Genomic DNA, 18797 nt, shown 5'->3' with positions numbered 1-18797 from the left:
GGGCCAAAATGTCCTCCACTCTCAGATGAGTGACAGGCCTCTAAGATGGACTGGAATTCTGATTGAGGCACACACCATCTAATTACTTGGTTAGTGCCACATCTCCATAAATATAGGTCATCCCATATATAATATTTAGACTCGCTTTTCAGCTTGTCTCTTTGATGCTTAGAAAAGTTTGGAGGAAAGGTGCGGCTAACTAGATAATTAGCTACAGGTGCATACCAAGGGACTATCTCAGATACTGCTTGCAAGTTATCAAATGGGAAATTATCAGCTATAGGAGTGGGGTCATCTGAAATGTGCTCAAGGCAACTCAAGTGGTCTGCCACTAAATTCTGGTTACCACTCCTATCCTTAATTTCTAAATCAAATTCTTGTAATAGCAGTATCCAACGTATAAGCCTTGGTTTGGACTCCTTTTTAGCTAATAGATACTTTAGAGCTGTGTGGTCCGAGTACACTACTACCTTCGTACCAAGTAAATAGGCTCAGAATTTATCCAGAGCAAAAACAATAGCAAGAAGCTCTTTCTCAGTAGTTGTGTAATTAGACTGTGCTGCATCTAGAGTTTTAGACGCATAAGCAATAACAAAAGGATCCTTACCTTCACGCTGGGCCAATGCTGCTCCTACTGCATGGTTGGAAGCATCGCACATTATTTCGATTGGCTGGCTCCAGTCTGGTCCTCTCACAATTGGAGCTTGAGTCAGGGCAGTTTTCAGCTTATCAAACGCTTGTTTACAATCTTCACTGAACTCGAACTCAATATCCTTTTGCAGTAGTCTGGATAAGGGAAGTGCCACCTTACTGAAGTCCTTAATGAATCTCCTGAAAAACCTGCATGACTAAGGAACGAACGGACTTCCCTCACAAAAGAGGGGTAAGGTAAACTAGAAATAACATCCACCTTTGCTGGATCTACAGAAATGCCAGTATTAGACACAACATGTCCTAGTACAATCCCTTGTTTAACCATAAAGTGACATTTTTCAACATTTAATACAAGGTTTGTACTGACACATCTATCTAATACTCTAGATAATCCATCTAAGCAAAGGCTAAAGGAATCGCCATAAACACTAAAATCATCCATAAAAACTTCCATACAGTCCTCAATAAGATCAGAGAAAAGACTCATCATGCACCTTTGGAAAGTAGCTGGTGCATTGCACAAGCCAAAGGGCATTCTCTTGTAAGCATAAGTCCCAAAAGGACATGTAAAAGTAGTCTTTTCCTGATCCTTAGGAGCTATATGAATCTGGAAATAACCTGTGTAACCATCTAAAAAATAATAATGTGATTTATTTGACAGGCGATCCAGCATTTGATCAATGAATGGAAGAGGATAGTGATCCTTACGGGTTGCTTGGTTGAGGCGTCTGTAGTCAATGCAGACCCTCCAGGCGTTCTGAACTCTAGTTGTCAGGAGCTCTCCATGCTCATTCTTCACTGTAGTGACTCCAGACTTCTTTGGCACCACTTGTACTGGGCTTACCCATTCACTGTCTAAGATGGGATATATGATATCAGCCTCTAGTAGTCTGGTCACTTCCTTTTTGACAACCTCTAAGATAGTGGGGTTCAGTCTTCTCTGGGGTTGACGAACGGGTCATGCTCCCTCTTCTAAAAATATTCTGTGCTCACATACTTGAGGGTTGATGCCTACTATATCTGCCAAACTCCACCCAATTGCCTTCTTGTGCTTCCTCAGCATATTAAGTAACTGCTCTTCTTGTTGAGAAGTGAGTTCCCTTGCAATGATAACTGGACACTGTTGCTTGTCCTCAAGGCAAGCATATTTTAGGTGTGGAGGAAGGGGTTTTAATTCTAACTTCTGATCATGGTCAGGCTCTGGGTTGTCTGGAGCTGGTAACAATGGTAAAGCATTGTCATTGTCCTCTGAGAATGTCCCCACACTTGGACCTTGTCCTGTGTGCTTCTCCTCTAATTCCTCCTGGTGAACTTCAGCTACAGTTTCATCTATGATGTCACACTGGAAGATAGAATGATCTTCTGGAGGGTGCTTCATAACCCTATTCAGGTTGAAACTTACTAATCGGCCATCTATTTCAAAAGAGTATGTTTCTGAAAAAGCATTGAACCTTGATGTCTTCAGGAAAGGTCTTCCAAGTAGGATTGATGATGGCTTCTCTGAGTCATTTTGGGGTATCTCCAGAATATAAAAATTAGTGGGGAATGTGAGTCCCTTAATGCCCACTAATACATCTTCAGCAACTCCAACTACTGTAATAATGCTCTTATCTGCTAACACAAAACGAGTTGCCGACCTTTTTAAGGGAGGGAGCCTCAAAATATCATATATAGACAAAGGCATTTTACTCACACATGCTCCTAAATCACACATACAGTCAGAAATTATCACACCACCAATAGTATAATTAACTATACAAGGGCCTGGGTCACTACACTTTTCAGGTAAACCTCCCATTAAAGCAGATATGGAACTACCTAAAGGAATAGTTTCTAATTCATTAATTTTGTTTTTATGTATACATAAATCTTTTAGAAACTTTGCATATTTAGGTACCTATTGAATAACATCAAAAAGAGGAACAGTTACCTCAACCTTTTTGAATATCTCTACCATTTTGGGATCAGGTTCCAGCTGCTTCCTAGGCTTCCTTGCAAGTTGTGGAAATGGGATAGGAATGGTGTCTTCTGTAGTATCTGCGCCCTGTGGTGCTTCCTCCTATGGTTAAACTTCTTCTTTTTCAGCTACGTCCTGTATGTCCTCTTCCTCTTCAGCATCTTCTATTTCCACTACCTCTTCAGCTAAGGCGTGTTCTGGTAGGCTTAGCTCCTCCTGATTTCTCTCCCGTAGTGTGGTTCTGGACCTCAGGGTGATGACATTAATGCCACCCTTAGGATTGGGTAATGGTTGAGAGGGGATTCCACTGGAGCTCAAAGGCTGGTTATTGGAGTTATTCATTGATCCAATCTGTGAGACAAGAGCTTGCAGAGTAGCGTTCAGACCATTTAGAGTGGCATTAATGTTATTTTCCATGGTCTATTGTCTTCGATCAATGGATTGTAGTAAATCATCATTAGAAGATGAGGAAGGATAAGTAATTTGAGAGGTCTGCTGTTGGGTATTCTGTGGTCCTTGGGACTATCTCAGGTGAGGTGCTCTGTAAGGCTGGTTTTGGTTCTGCTGCCTGTTGTTGTTATTATTCCACCTCTGATTTCCCTGATTGTCTCTGTCTCCTCTGTTATTGTTGTTATCCCTCCAATTCTGGTTAGAATTGTCCTGCCATCCATGGTTGTAGTTGCCACCTTGATTGTACCCTTGGTTGGGGCGGTCATAAAAATTATGAGTGGCTGCCACGGTGTTGTCTTCCTGCTGGAGCTACTGATGCACGGAAAACTTGTCTCATAACAAATTTCCTTCGGCAAGTGTACCGAATTTGTCGTCAAGTAAAAACTCACAATAGAGTGAGGTCAAATCCCACAAGGATTGATTGATCAAGAAACTTTAATTAGAGGAATGTTCTAGTTGAGCGAATCAGAATTTGAGTTGAGAATTGCAAAAAATAAAATGACAGGAAAGTAAATGGCAGAAAAAGTAAATGCTAGAATTAAGGAACTGAAAGTAAATGACTGAAAGTAAATTGCAGAATTGTAAATGGGAATGGGGGAATTGCTCATAAAAGTAAGTAACAGAAATTAAAGAGAATGGGTAAGATCAAAAATGGGGGGTTCATTGGGCTTAGGAGATGTTGCATTCTCCGGATCAATTTCATTTTCATCTTTTCCTCAATCAATGCACTCATTGATCTCCTTGGCAATCTTAAGTGATTGAATTACAATTTCTTGTAATTCAATCTCTCAAATCTTGATCAATAGCCAATTCCTTGGTCAATTGCTCATGAGAAGAGATAAAGTATGGTCACTGATTATACCACATGCATTTCCCAAATCAAGTGTTGAGAGGATTATAGTCACATATCCATCCAAACCCAATTTGATCCAGCATGAGAAAGCATTTCTAGCATGATCTCTTCATTCCTCTTTCAAGGTTCAGAAGAGATCCAAGTATGAATAGCTTCTTTTCCAAGATAACTACCCAATTGGATGAAGATCGAAAGCTTTCAAGTAAAATCAAGAGAAAAGATAGAAGAAGAATAATGAAAACTAGTATTGATCCATCAAATTACAACAGAGCTCCCTAACCCAATGAAAGGGGTTTAGTTGTTCATAGCTCTGAAAAATGAAAACAAAGATGGAGAATACATGAGGATACTAGAAGTGCAGAGAAAGTAAATACAGAGAGTAATTCTATGCCCAGAGGCTCCCTATATTTTCCAACTCTCCTAATAATTCAAAGCTACTCCTATATATACTACTCTTTTGTTCTTCTAGTTGATTCTTCAAGTCTTGGGTATGGGCCTTTGGATCTTGAGTTTGAAGCAGTTTTCTTCTTCATTGGGCTTAGCTTTACTTGCAGAGAGAAAGTGTGAAGTGGGCAGAGACTTTTAGCTCAGGAAGTTAGTGGTGTTAACGTTCAGTGAAAATGTGGGTTCGAGAACGTTAGTGACAATCACCTTTTTCACTAACGTTCCTCACCAAAGTTAAGAGCCACGTTAACTTCAACGTTAGTGGCACAAACGTTGCCACTAACGTTTCCACTATGTGCTTCGCACACGTTATTGGGACTCAACTTTCCCAATAACGTTGAGGATTCTCCCCCTTCCCTACGTTAGAGTCCACGTTAACTTAGTTAACGTGGCTCTTTTAACGTAGGCTTGCCAACCTTCAAGAACGTTAGTGACACTTACCATTGTCACTAACGTTCTAATGTGCCCCTAATTCTCACGTTAGAGTCCACGTTAACTAGGTTAACGTGGCTTCTAACGTGGCCATGCTAGCCACCTCCAAAGTTAGTGACAAAGTTGAGTGTCACTAACGTTGGCTCATCATTCCCTTATCCACGTTAGCTTCCACGTTAACTAAGTTAACATGGGAGTTAACGTGGCTCATAGTGGCTTATGTGGGCTCATTCCAACGTTAGTGACAATGTTGGGTGTCACTAACGTTGGCTATCACCTCCCTTCTTCACGTTAACTTAGTTAACGTGGTAGTTAACGTGGCTTATTGGGGCTTGTGTTGGTTCCTTCCAATGTTAATGACAATGTTTGGTGTCACTAACGTTGTCGACCACTTTTTCTCTTCACGTTAGCTTCCACGTTAACTAAGTTAACGTGGAAGTTAACGTGGCTTATTGTGACTTGGCCAAAGTTAGTGACAAAGTTGAATGTCACTAACGTTGGCTTCCCCTTTTCTTCTTAACGTTAGAGGCCACGTTAACTAAGTTAACGTGGCAACTAACGTGGCCACTTATGAGCTTGGTCCAATGTTAGTGATAATGTTTAGTGTCACTAACGTTGGCTCCATTTCCTTTCTTCCACGTTAGAGTTTACGTTAACTTAGTTAACATGACTCTTAACGTGGGCAATGATGGCTTCGAGAGCGTTATTGGCAATTAATTTTCTCATTAACTTTGCAAGTTACTCCCATTCGACGTTAGTGTTAACGTTAGTGTAACTAACGTAGCCACTAATGTGGTTCTTCTTTGCTTCCTTTGTCCTGAAATCAAGCAATAAAGTGCATCAAAGTTCTAATCCAAGTCATGGGAAATGCAACATTCAATTTGTCCTTAAATTCATGCAAAATCCTCATAAAATCATGTAAAGTGCACAATGTATGCTTGAATCAAGATATAAGTGAATATCTACCCAAAACTAGCTTATTTCCTAAGGAAATGAATGAAACTATCCTAAAAACAGTAAAGAAAAGGTCAGTGAAACTGGCCAAAATGCCCTGGCATCACAACACCAAACTTAAAGCTTGCTTGTCCCTAAGCAAGTACTAGAACAAGAGAATGATGAATGGAATACCAAGAGAAATGAGTCATTCTTGTGGAAGTCATGTCCCTGGTTTTATGGTGGTTTCATGCATAGCAACTTAGGTTCATTCCTGGCTTTCAGACCTTTATCATGTCCTAGAATACTCACTGTGATTTCATCCCATGAGACTTTTATTCATTGATCCTTTTGTTGTTATTTCAGGGCTTATTTGTGTTCTTAGGCTAAGTGTTCTGTAAGGGGGCAACTCTTTAAAATAAGCTTTCAGCCAACACTCCTGAACCAGTTGGTTCAAGGTGCTAGGTATTGAAGCACCCCTAAGGACTTACTTGCTCAAGTCTCTCCCCCATACATACACACCATGGGCATATAGTTTATTTATTTTCTTTTCTTGAGACCTTGGTGTCCAGCACCTCTTTGGGTTACTAAATGCTCTGTAGTGAGGGTTACTCTTGATAGTGGACTTTCAGCTGATAATCCCGAGTTAGTTAACCCAAGTTACCAAGTGATAAGGCACCCCTAAGAGCTTATTCATCCAAGTAGATCCCTCATACAGGAGCACCACAGACACATGCCTCAAGATTAAAACCATTGGTGCCTTGCCTTATTGCTTACTCTTTTTCTTTTAATTTTCAACCTTTATTGTTCTTTCCTTTTTTTTCTTATTAGGATCTTCTTATTTAGCTAGTCTCATGGGGTGTGTCTCAAGCATAGTATTCATGACAGATAGTTGTCCTCCCACCTTGTGGTTGAACCAACTTAGCTAACTTATGACTATACCATAAACTCATGAACTTACTCCATAGTATGAACTCCTCTCTGGTCTTTAAAAACACTCATTCTCTTTTACATTTGATTCAAAGGGACAAGCATACAAGTAAGTAAAGAGAGGATGCATTGACATAAAGACTAGTAAACACAGACCTCTTCAACACAAAAACTTAAAAGTCAGAATTTGAAAAAGGTTCCAACTACGAGTAACTATTAATCAAAAGTGCATTCGGACTTCCAATTTTCAACAATTCTGAGTATAATGGAATTAAGTAACAATGCAACCTTCGGGTGATGATTTCTAGTTGCCATCTTTCTTTGTCATCATCCTAGTCCTTGCTACTTCACTTCCTTGGGTGAAGGTGCACTATTTCCTCATAAGATTCCTGCAAAGTTATTGGAAGTTGCTTGTTCCCAAAGCACTTGAGACATAGTTAGCTTGCATGTATGCTTGTGGCTTTTGAACTTAATTTGGTGTGTGAACACCAAACTTAGTTCCTTGCCCAGTACAAAACATTGCATATATGCAGAGAACCTCATATCTTGTTGTTAAAAAAACAATTATTACTAAAGCCTAACTACATTTAAGTGGTTTCCCTTGATTGGTTGGAGCTAGCAATATGTTTTGGGAGTGGGGTGTAATTCTAACTAATGTCTTTGGTGGAACACCAAACTTAGAATCACACTTTCACTCTTGAATTGTTTTGGTGTAGAACACCAAACTTAGCTCCTCGCAATACAGGGGAAACAACTTGTGATCCTTATTGAAATAAAGATGGAAAGAAAACTAACTGAGGTTGGGTTGCCTCCCAACAGAGCGCTATTTTATCGTCGCTAGCTCGACGGTTCTCCTTCATCAGGGAGGTTGATAATGCTTCAAGTCCTCTCCTCTTGCCTTGGACTTATATCCATTGGTTGTATCAATGATCTCTACATGTTCCAAGGAGAGAACTCTGTTGATAGTGAAGACCTTAGGTAACTGAGATGGTACAGTGGGGAGATTAGGGAGAATATCTGGGAAGTAAGCTGAGATCACTTTATCCCCTAGAGAGAAGTCTTCTGTAGGGATCTTCTTGTTCCTCCACCCCCTTGGCACCTTCTTTCTTTGTCCCTTTTGATGTTTCCTTGCTTTTTATGGCTTCTTCCTCTAAGGGAATTTTTTCGTTGTCTTCACATGTCTCTGGTGGTTTAGGTTCCTCCAGCTTTTCCTTGAGCTGTGACAACTGCTTATTTCCATGTTCATCAACCAAGGGTTTTCCCAGGTGGGCTGGTTGTGCTTCAGTGCTTGCTTCCTCTTTAAGCATATCATCATGATCTTTGCTTGGTTCGTTGTTCTCTTCGTCTGCTTCTTATGAGAGTTTGAAGACATTAAAGCTGAGTCGTTCATCATGGATCCTCAATATTAGCTCCCCTTGCTCCACATCTATGAGTGCTCTGGCTGTAGCTAGGAATGGTCTTCCCAATATGATTGGGTGAGTGTGACTTTCTTCCATGTCCAGGATGACAAAGTCTGTTGGGAGGAAGTATTTTCCAACCTTTAACAACACATTTTCCACCACCCCTATTGCTTGTTTTTGAGTTTTGTCAGCCAGCCTGATGACTACATCTGTGGGCATTATCTCATTGATCTGCAGCCTCTTCACCAGGGATAAGGGCATTAAGTTGATGCTTGCTCCCAAATCGCAGAGTGCTCTATCAAACATTGTTTCTCCTATGGCACAGGGGACATGAAAACTCCCTGGATCTTTTCTTTTTGTAGGCAACTGCGGTTGAATGAGGGTACTGCACTCCTTATTCATCACTATAGTTTGGCCTCCCTTGAGTGAGCTTTTCCTGGGAAGCAGCTCCTTCATATACTTGATGTATGCAGGCATTTGTTGGATACTCTTGATGAACGGTATGTTCACATGCAGAGATGCAAACAAATCTAGAAACCTAAGTATATTCTCTTCTCCACAGCACCATTGAGCAGTTGGGGAAAAGGTGCATAGAGTCTCAGCAGCTCCTGTTGTAAGATTTCTGGTTATTGATGATCTTTTTCCTTCTTCTCTACTGAGGTATCTTCAGGTTGTTCTGACAGCTTGCTTGGCTTGTCCTCAGTCTCCTTATCACTTATAGTGACCATCTTGCAATCTTCCATTCTTACTTTCTTTGTTTCACCTCTCGGATTCTTCTCTGTGTCGCTTGGAAATCCATCTGTGGGTTTGGGAATTTGCTCAGAGAGATACCCCACTTGAGATTCCAACCTCTTGATTGTGTCTCCCTGGTTCTTGAAATTGGCTCGCACTTCCTCCTTGAATGCCTTGTTGTCTTGAATCTCTTTGCCTATGCCTTCAAGTAGATTCTCAATCCTTGAGAGTCTGTCATCAAATGATTGTAGGTCGGGATTAGAGGTGGAAGGATGAGGTAAGTTATTTTAGTTTTGATATGGATGTGGAGAGGTGTTGTTATGGGGGTGTTGATAAGGTCTAGATGTGAAGTGTTGGTGGGCTGCATTGTTAGGATTTGGGCGTCTTTGATCAAGGCTTTGGTCTTGTTGATTTCCCCGCCCAAAGTTTGGGTGATTCCTCCATCCAGGGTTGTAGGTCTTGGAGTATGGATCATGGTTTTGCCTAGGTGAATTTCCAATGTAGTTGGCTTGCTCTTGACTTCCCTCAGCTTCATCATTCACTCCTTCTTGGGTTGTTGATGAAGTGGTTATTGTTGCTACTTGGTTCCTCTCCATCTTCTTGGTGAGGTCAGCCAGCTGCTGGGTAATGAGCTTGTTCTGAGCCAGCAGAGCATCTACATTGTTTAGCTCCATCACTCCTCTAGTGTTCCCTCTTTCGGAAGAATAGAAGTAGTCATTCTCTGCTACAGTTTCAATGACATCTATGGCCTCCTCAATGGTCTTCTTCTTGTTCAAAGATCCTCCGGGTAATGGTCTACGGCCTTCTTTGATTCATATGAGAGCCCTTCATAAAAAATGTGCAGCTGAACCCATTCATTGAACATATCTGGTGGGCACCTCCTTGTTAGGTCTTTAAACCTCTCCCATGCTTCATACAGAGTCTCACCATCTTGTTGCCTGAAAGTTTAGACCTCAGCTCTCAGCCTATTGATTCGTTGAGGGGGGTAAAATCTTGCTAAGAATTTGTTCACCACATCTTCCCAAGTTGTCAAGCTCTCCTTTGGGAAAGACTCCAACCACTTGGCTGCCTTATCCTTGAGTGAGAATGGAAATAAGAGCAGTCTCTAGGCGTCAGGATGAACACCATTAGACTTCACTGTGTCACATATTCTCAGGAAGGTGGTTAGATGTTGATTGGGGTCTTCTTGGACGCTTCCTCCGAACGAACAGTTGTTCTGAACAAGGGTGATGAGCGGTGGTTTTAGTTCAAAATTGTTGGCGTGGATGGTTGGCTTTTGAATGCTACTTCCACAGTTTCCTGGGTTTGGATTAATGTAAGAGCCTAGAACTCTTCTATCCTCCCCAGCATGATTTGCTCGACCTCTTTCGCTATGGTTGTGAGCTTCTTCTTCACGATGGTTTTCCATGTTTTCTTCCATGTTTGGTTCAAAGTATTCCTCAAAGTGTTCCTCCTCTTCTTCAGCACCAACTACACGTTTTTCTCTTGCCTCCCTCCTTAGTCTAAGGAAGGTTCTCTCAGGTTCAGAATCAAAGGAAGTTGAAGCCCCGCTTCTTTTCCCTGTCATACAACCAACAAGTACAAGCAAAGAGAATAGGTGCAGAAAGTATATTTGTCAGAATTACTGTTAGTGTGAGTGATGCAATATATCAAACAGTTAGTGGGTTAGTGAAATGAATGGTAAAAAACAAAGAAAAAGTAGGGGGAAGGGAAGAAATTAACTAAAACAGAAAGTAAATGACTCAAACAGAAAATTAAATCAAACAAAAATAAAATGCTCAATCTAGTTATCTTCCAATTTAATCATTGTTGATGCACAATCAATCCCCGGCAACGGCGCCATAAACTTGATGCACGGAAAACTTGTCTCATAACAAATTTCCTTCGACAAGTGTACCGAATTTGTCGTCAAGTAAAAACTCACAATAGAGTGAGGTCAAATCCCACAAGGATTGATTGATCAAGCAACTTTAATTAGAGGAATGTTCTAGTTGAGCGAATCAGAATTTGAGTTGAGAATTGCAGAAAATAAAATGGCGGCAAAGTAAATGGCAGAAAAAGTAAATGCTAGAATTAAGGAACTAAAAGTAAATGACTGAAAGTAAATTGCAGAATTGTAAATGGGAAATGGGGGAATTGCTCATAAAAGTAAGTAACAGAAATTAAAGAGAATGGGTAAGATCAGAAATGGGGGGTTCATTGGGCTTAGGAGATGTTGCATTCTCTGGATCAATTTCATTTTCATCTCTTCCTCAATCAATGCACTCATTGATCTCCTTGGCAATCTTAAGTGATTGAATTACAATTTCTTGTAATTCAATCTCTCAAATCTTGATCAATAGCCAATTTCTTGGTCAATTGCTCATGAGATGAGATGAAGTATGGTCACTGATTATACCACATGCATTTCCCAAATCAAGTGTTAAGAGGATTAAAGTCACATATCCATCCAAACCCAATTTGGTCCGGCATGAGAAAGCATTTCTAGCATGATCTCTTTATTCCTCTTTCAAGGTTCAGAAGAGATCCAAGTATGAATAGCTTCTTTTCCAAGATAACTATCCAATTGGATAAAGATCGAAAGCTTTCAAGTAAAATCAAGAGAAAAGATAGAAGAAGAATAATGAAAACTAGTATTGATCCATCAAATTACAACAGAGCTCCCTAACCCAATGAAAGGGGTTTAGTTGTTCATAGCTTTGGAAAATGAAAACAATGATGGAGAATACATGATGATACTAGAAGTGCAGAGAAAGTAAATACAGAGAGTAATTCTATGCCCAGAGGCTCCCTATATTTTCCAACTCTCCTAATAATTCAAAGCTACTCCTACATATACTACTATTCTGTTCTTCTAGTTGATTCTTCAAGTCTTGGGTATGGGACTTTGGATCTTGAGTTTGAAGTTGGCAGAGAGAAAGTGTGAAGTGGGCAGAGACTTTTAGCTCAGGAAGTTAGTGGTGTTAACGTTCAGTGAAAATGTGGGTTCGAGAACGTTAGTGATAATCACCTTTTTCACTGACGTTCCTCACCAAAGTTAAGAGCCACGTTAACTTCAACGTTAGTGGCACAAATGTTGCCACTAACGTTTCCACTATGTCCTTCGCACACGTTATTGGGACTCAACTTTCCCAATAACGTTGAGGATTCTCCCCCTTGCCTACGTTAGAGTCCACGTTAACTTAGTTAACGTGGCTCTTTTAACGTAGGCTTGCCAACCTTCGAGAACGTTAGTGACACTTACCATTGTCACTAACGTTCCAATGTGCCCCTAATTCTCACGTTAGAGTCCACGTTAACTAGGTTAACGTGACTTCTAACGTGGCCATGCTAGCCATCTCCAAAGTTAGTGACAAAGTTGAATGTCACTAACGTTGGCTCATCATTCCCTTATCCACGTTAGCTTCCATGTTAACTAAGTTAACGTGGATCATAGTGGCTTATGTGGGCTCATTCCAACGTTAGTGACAATGTTGGGTGTCACTAACGTTGGCTATCACCTCCCTTCTTCACGTTAACTTCCACGTTAACTAAGTTAACGTGGGAGTTAACGTGGCTTATTGGGGCTTATGTTGGTTCCTTCCAACGTTAGTGACAATGTTTGGTGTCACTAACGTTGTCGACCACTTTGTCTCTTCACGTTAGCTTCCACGTTAACTAGGTTAACGTGGAAGTTAACGTGGCTTATTGTGACTTGGCCAACGTTAGTGACAAAGTTGAATGTCACTAACGTTGGCTTCCCCTTTTCTTCTTAACGTTAGAGGCCACGTTAACTAAGTTAACGTGGCAACTAACGTGGCCACTTATGAGCTTGGTCCAACGTTAGTGATAATGTTAAGTGTCACTAACGTTGGCTCTATTTCCTTTCTTCCACGTTAGAGTTCACATTAATTTAGTTAACGTGACTCTTAACGTGGGCAATAATGGCTTCGAGAGCATTATTGGCAATTACTTTTCTCATTAACTTTGCAAGTTACTCCCATTCCATGTTAGTGTTAACGTTAGTGTAACTAACGTAGCCACTAATGTGGTTCTTCTTTGCTTCCTTTGTCCTGAAATCAAGCAATAAAGTGCATCAAAGTTCTAATCCAAGTCATGGGAAATGCAACATTCAATTTGTCCTTAAATTCATGCAAAATCCTCATGAAATCATGTAAAGTGCAAAATGTATGCTTAAATCAAGATGTAAGTGAATATCTACCCAAAACTAGCTTATTTCCTAAGGAAATGCATGAAACTACCCTAAAAATAGTAAAGAAAAGGTCAGTGAAACTGGCCAAAATGCCCTGGCATCAGCTACGGACATTCATTAGTATAGTGGCTATAATCATTACAGATTCTGCAAACTCTCTGTGGGACTAACTGTTGGTTTTGCTGTGGTGGAGAAGGTTGAGCTTGCTGAACTTGTTGTTGGTTCAATTGTATCTGCTTCAGCAAGTTGGTCATTTCACAGATACTCTGAGTTAAAGTAGCAGTCTCTCTGCTAGAGGATACTTCTGCAACGGCTTTTGAACGGCCTTGTTTCTGCCTGTGATTCCTAGTAGATTCAGCTAAGTTGCTGATCAATTGCCATGCCTCATTAGTGGTCTTGTACTTTTTCATAGACCCATTGCTAGCACTTTCCAATGTGGTCTTATCTTGGGGCCTCATGCCCTGTGTGACGTAGCCGAGTAACACTATCTTGTCAATCATATGGTGGGGGCATGCTTCCAGAAGATTATTGAAGCGCTCCCAGTACTCATAGAGAGTCTCAGATTCATCCTGAACAATCATGGAAATGTCTTTCCTCAGTTTATCAGTAACTTCAGCTGGAAATAATTTTTCCAAGAATTCTCTTCTCAGTGTATCCCAGTTGGATACAGTTGCTGCTGGTTGAGTGTAGTACCACTCTCTTGCCTTCCCCTCAAGAGAAAACGGGAAAACTTTCAGCAAAACTGAAGTTTCATCTGCACCATCACGCCTGACAGTAGAACAGGCTGCTTGAAAATCTCTCAAGTGCTTGATAGGCTCTTGAGCAGGCAAGCCATGAAACTTGGGCATCAAATTGAGCAGTGCGGTCTTTATTTTAAAATCTGTATCCATCGCTGGATGATGCGCTTGAAATGGTTGCATTGTAAAATCAGGGGCTCCAGCCTCCTGGATAGTAACTCTCGTAGCTGCTGCCATGTTACCTGCACGTAAATCAACCAAATCAGTAGAACGGGGGCTGGTTTCTTTCTCAAGTGACGTTTTAGATCCGCCCTCAGAGAGAACTAACCGACGTCGAGCTTGCCTTATTCGTGAAATAGTTCTTTCAATCTCAGGATCGAATACTAGCAAGCTTGGATCAGGAAGTGAACGTGTCATCTAACGAAAGAAACAAGCAGCTCATGGTAGAAAGATAAAATAAAATGTAAATAAATAAAATCCAATTAATAACTTTAGCACTCTATTGCAACTCCCCGGCAATGGCGTCAAAAATTTACGTGGCGGAAATTGGCTAATTAAGAATTGATATAAGTTGTGCATTTTAAGTATAGTTCTTAACAACCAGAAATCCGCTTATCAATTTAGAAAGGTTGTCACAAAAATTAAAATTAAAATACTGGGAATATGAATCCCAGGTCATCTCCCAACGAGTTGTAGGAAAGTTTGCTATTTTATTAATCAGATGGTTTTCAAAAAGATTAAGTTGAATGACAGGAAATTAAATCAGAAAATTAATGTAATTTAAATAAAAGCCTTGACTGGGAGTTCATTAGTTGGAAGCCCTATTCTTGTTGCAGTACTCTCAAGATTAATTGATAATTGAAGGTCGTTCTGTTTAGTTATCCCTTACTAGGTAAGGGAAAGTCAAACAAGTTGGAATGCTGTTTCTATTCACAAGTCCCAATCCGCTTACTTGGAAGGACTGGCGTTAGTGACTAGAGAGCAATCCAACAATAAACCCAATTACAATTTCTCCTTTGAGCATTCCAACTCAAGGGTTCCTCTCAATCAACTCCCCATCAAGTTAGAGAACTACTCGCTCATTGTGAATGTGGAATTTATAACATAGGAAAGGGAATTAAAGAAAGACACGTTAAATAAAACTCAAAGAAATCAATTAAAAATAAAAGTGACTCTTGTATTAATAAATTCTAAAATAATCCAATAGTAAAACTGAGTAAATTAAAGGACATGGAAGAGTAAAGCCAAGTAAAGAAAACGAACTAGAATGACGAAGTCTTGGTGAGGTAATAACTCTTCTCAATATCCCAATGCAAAAAAGCAATAAAAATCCTAAGAACTATGAATGTGTAGAGAAAAAACCTCGGAGAGGAGTAAAACTAGATCTAAAACTAAAAATTGTGTAGAATGAATGTTGTTGTTGGTCTCTGCATGTTCTCTGGCTCTAGTATGCTTTTCTGGGCCGAAAACTGGGTCAAAACAGGGCCCAAAATCGCCCCCAGTGAATTCTGCAGATTATGCAGATCGCGCATGTCACGCGATCGCGTCATTCATGCGGACGCGTCTTGCGGCATTTTGCTTTGCCACGCGGGCGCGTCGTCCACACCTCCGCATCACTTGTGCTATTCCAATCCGCGCGGTCGCGTGAGCCATGTGACCGCGTCACTGCGATTTCCTCTCTTTTGCGCGGTCGCGTGAGCCATGCGGCCGCATCACTTCTCGCTGGTCATCTCCTTAATTTCTTGTGTTCCTTCTATTTTTGCAAGCTTCCTTTCCAATCTCCAACTCATTCATGCCAAGTAAAGCCTGAAACACTTAACACACAGATCACGTCATCGAATGGAATAAAGGAAAATTAAAATACATAATTAAAAGTCTCTAGGAAGCAAGTTTTCAATCATGTAATGATTTTAGGAAGGAAATATAAATGCATGCTAATCATATGAATAAGTGGGTAAAGAGCATGATAAAACCACACAATTAAACACATTATAAACCATAAACTAGTGGTTTATCAGTGTGCCACCAAAGTCTCATCATAAAACGCATTCTCACTTCCTGCATAATGCCAGCTTTAAACATTTTGATAAACTAGTTAACTATTTGATGTTTCATAGTTTTTAGTTTTATTACCTTTAGCTAGGAAAAAGGATTTCACAAATAGTTAAATTGCTGCATGAGAAATATTGGCAAGGAACTAAGTTTGGTGTTCATACACCAAAGTAAGTTCAAAAGCCCACAAACAAGCTTGGCAGATTAACCGGATACCTAAAGGGCTTGAAAAGCAAGCAACGTTTGAGGAGTATGCAGGAAAACAGCCAACAAATTAAAGAACATATGCATTACGATTCAGAAGGAGCATAACAAAAGGAAGAATGAAAAGCTGCAACCTAACAGGTTGTATCTATACTTGATCGTTGTTGTTATGAAATGCTTTAATTTTTGCCAAAGAAAGCTATATGCATAATTTTTGCTAGAATAAACTATCTGCATAATAATTGTCATCCTTCATTAGCTTGAGTATTTTGTTTTGTCCCCCTTACTGTTTGAATAAAAGAAAGATGTTTGATTTAGAAAAGTAATTGTTCAATGTTGCAAAAGTTAGAATGAAAGTTAGTGGTGGTATGTGTTTGATGCAATTGTTAGCTCACAAAATAATTGCTGCAAAATGACATGTTACTTGAAGCTTAAGCTAGTTTGCTGCTATGATCCTTCAACTAATGAAAATCCCTTGAAAATAAACCAAAACAGAAAGAAAAAAGAAATAAAAAAAGCCAAAAAGTGGCAAAGAAATAAATAATAAGGCAAGGCACCAATAGCTTGGACCCTAGGACATATGCCTGTGGTGTTTTTGTACTAGGATATGCTTGGACAAGTAAGTTCTAAGGAGTATTTTAAAACTTGGCCACTTAGATCAACTGATTTGGGATTGCCAACTGAAAGTCTACAATAAAGAGCAACCTAGCTACAAAACACTTAGTTATCCAAAGAGATGCTGGGCATCAATGATCCTAGGAAGAAAAAGGTGAGCCATGTGTCTTTGGTGAAGGAATGTTGAGTTTAATTAAACCAAAGGCTACTGCAACTTTTGCCACCAAGCCTTCAATAAGTAATAAGCTCTCTAAACAAAAGAAAGAAGGAAAAAGTTAACAAGGGAAATAAGCAAAAAGTAATAAATGAGCTACTATTGACCTGCATAAAACCCCATGAACCAAGTTCAACTATCTGCTTAATAAGGACATGCATACTTCTCTATTTCATTTTATCTTCTCTTATGTTTAATGCTTGCTTAGGGACAAGAAATTTTTAAGTTTGGTGTTGTGATGACAAGTCATCTTAGCCTAGTTCTACTAGTCTTTTTCGTTATTTTTATTAGGTTTTATGCACTTTCTTGCATTGTAAGTAAGTAATTTGGAATGGAATTGCATGATTTCTTTGAATCAATCAACCACCATTTAATTGATACTAAATCATGAGTTTAAGCTAAATTTAATTGATATTTAAATGATTTATAAACCTTATGAATTTGGTGATACTTTGATTGGTTGTTTTGATTACTTGTAGGTGAAGAAAAGAAGAAAATAAGAAAGCGTGGCCTAAGAAGCGTGGCCCAAGGAAGAGAAGAGTGGCAAAAGAAACAAAGAGGCATGGCACAATGAAGGAGGCAAGCCACAACACTCTATTGGGAGCACAACAAAGAATTAAGGAAGCAAGCTTGGATGCTACTCTCTCCTTGAGAGCGGAGCACAATTTGGAACCAAGAAACAAAGGAGAGAAGAATGATACTCCACTCCCCTTGAGAGGATTATCGGGCTTCACTCAAGAATAAATCCAAAAACAAAGTTTGCTAGTAAAGGCTATAAGGTTCGAACTCATGAGCAAGGGAGAGTGGAGGAGCGCTACTCACTAAGGAAAATGAGTAAAACTTGGCCAAATTGCATTCACAAGGATTTGAACCAAGGGTAGTCATGAAGAGTGGAAAGAAGGCGCTACAAGAAACCAAGGAAATTTGCACCAAAAGGCTCCAGCAAGAATTGAACCAAGGACCTTCCCTTAGAAGTGCCAATGCTCCGTTCCCAAGGAGAGCAGAGCGCTACTCTCTTCATTCCATGCATAAGCTTGACACGGCCATGGAAGCTTGGAGCGCGCAACATGACACGGGCAGGGAACTTGGTGTGCGCACAAGACAAGCTCCAACACAAGCCACAATGCTCCGCTCCCCACAAGAGCGGAGCGCTATCCTGAATGCCTCCCAAGCCTTGGCACGCAACAAGGAGCTCCAACACAAGCATTGATGCTCCGCTCCCCACAAGAGCAGAGCATTCCACTGGGAGCAACACATGGGCTGAAAATTTAATTAAAAATCCAATTTAATTCAATTCTTCACCAAATTAAAAAGCCCACCCAAATTTTAAAATCCAAGAATAGAAAGTGTATAAATAGAAGCTAGTTTAATTTAGTAGTGGACCTTTTTGCTTCTTTGAGAATTTTCGTTTTATAATTTTTAGAGTTTTACTTTGAATTTGGATCGAGAATTTGGGAGGAGAATTGATCTCTCTTCTTCCTTGTTCTTGCATGAGCACTCTTTACTTCTTGTCTTGGATCGTGGGTGAAGAATTGAAGAAATTCTGTTTCAATCTCACCTCGAGATCTTTTGTTAATCTTTCTGCATAATTTTAGAAGTTTTGATTTACATTCAAAATTTTGTTTACTGCTTTCACTATTCTACTTCTTCTGCAACTTACTTTTCCATTTCTTTTGCAATTGTTCTTGTTGGATCAAGGAAGGATTTGAGATCTAGACTTATTTTCTAGTCTCTTCCACTCCTGAGATCTTCAATCTCTCTTTTAACTTCTGCAATTAAGCTACATTTACTTTCTGTTTTAATTTTTCAAGCATTTTTACTTTTCTGTTTGAGATCTACTTAAATTCAATTCATCTTTTGCTCTTCTGTTCATTTCAATTTACTTCTGCTTGTTTAAATTTCTGCAATCCCAGCTCCCAATTCCTTTTATAATTCAAGCAATTTACCTTTCTTGCACTTTAAGATTTAGTCATTTACATTTCTTGCAATCTAAGCTTC

General features: G+C 39.8%; 2 non-coding genes across 2 annotated transcripts; both read left to right on the top strand.

Moving 5' to 3' along the window:
* Nucleotides 1-9645: 9645 nt before the first annotated feature.
* On the top strand, nt 9646-9752 carry LOC148565062 (small nucleolar RNA R71). Its single transcript, XR_015885496.1, has one exon. It is a non-coding gene; the product is annotated as a small nucleolar RNA R71 (small nucleolar RNA).
* Nucleotides 9753-13471: 3719 nt separating this feature from the next.
* On the top strand, nt 13472-13579 carry LOC148565061 (small nucleolar RNA R71). The gene has a single exon (XR_015885118.1). It is a non-coding gene; the product is annotated as a small nucleolar RNA R71 (small nucleolar RNA).
* Nucleotides 13580-18797: the final 5218 nt, after the last annotated feature.

The sequence above is a fragment of the Arachis ipaensis genome, chromosome B5 (assembly GCF_059453495.1).
Source record: "Arachis ipaensis isolate K30076 ecotype BB chromosome B5, ASM5945349v1, whole genome shotgun sequence".
Lineage (NCBI taxonomy): Eukaryota > Viridiplantae > Streptophyta > Magnoliopsida > Fabales > Fabaceae > Arachis > Arachis ipaensis.
The sequence above is the reverse complement of the archived record's forward strand: the minus strand, read 5'-3'. Positions and strand labels throughout refer to the sequence as shown.